At 49.0% G+C, this 365-nt stretch overlaps 1 protein-coding gene and 1 long non-coding RNA gene across 2 annotated transcripts in view; one reads left to right on the top strand and one right to left on the bottom strand.

Moving 5' to 3' along the window:
* The window catches only part of TRIM13 (tripartite motif containing 13), a 34,567-nt gene that overhangs the window by 20,657 nt on the left and 13,545 nt on the right, over positions 1 to 365 (top strand). Inside the window, exon 3 of the mRNA XM_006761220.2 lies at positions 275 to 348. The gene's annotated coding sequence lies outside the window, so the exon portion shown is untranslated. The remainder of the gene's footprint in view (positions 1 to 274; positions 349 to 365) is intronic.
* The window catches only part of LOC102763202, an 84,412-nt gene continuing 84,092 nt past the window's right edge, over positions 46 to 365 (bottom strand). Inside the window, exon 9 of the long non-coding RNA XR_001513442.1 lies at positions 46 to 68. This is a non-coding gene — a long non-coding RNA (uncharacterized LOC102763202). The remainder of the gene's footprint in view (positions 69 to 365) is intronic.

Raw genomic sequence — 365 nt, 5'->3', positions numbered from 1 at the left:
GATCTCCTCCAGGAGGCCTGCTCCGATACCGAGCTTGCTCGGCTCCATTGCCAGCACCTCCCTATCGCCTGGAAAAGAGAAGGCGACCGTGAACCAGAACCGAGAAGCTTCTTAGTACAGAAATCTCCAGCCTCCCCCCCATGCTCCTGGCTCTCACCAGGTCTTGGCAGACTGGTTTTGTTTGTGGTGGACAATTGAAAAAAACTGATGGTTAAGACTAAGAATCCTGTGCGAATTAATGCCTAACACCCTCTTCTTTGTTCTTTCTTTGCAGTAGCCTCCTTTGATTGTCAGTCACAACCTGGGAGATAGTAACCCAGAAGAATACACCTGCTTGCAGGGACAGAGGTAAACTAATACATTTC

This window comes from Myotis davidii, unplaced genomic scaffold (assembly GCF_000327345.1).
Source record: "Myotis davidii unplaced genomic scaffold, ASM32734v1 scaffold577, whole genome shotgun sequence".
Classification (NCBI taxonomy): domain Eukaryota; kingdom Metazoa; phylum Chordata; class Mammalia; order Chiroptera; family Vespertilionidae; genus Myotis; species Myotis davidii.
This window is presented reverse-complemented; position numbering and strand designations above follow the sequence as displayed.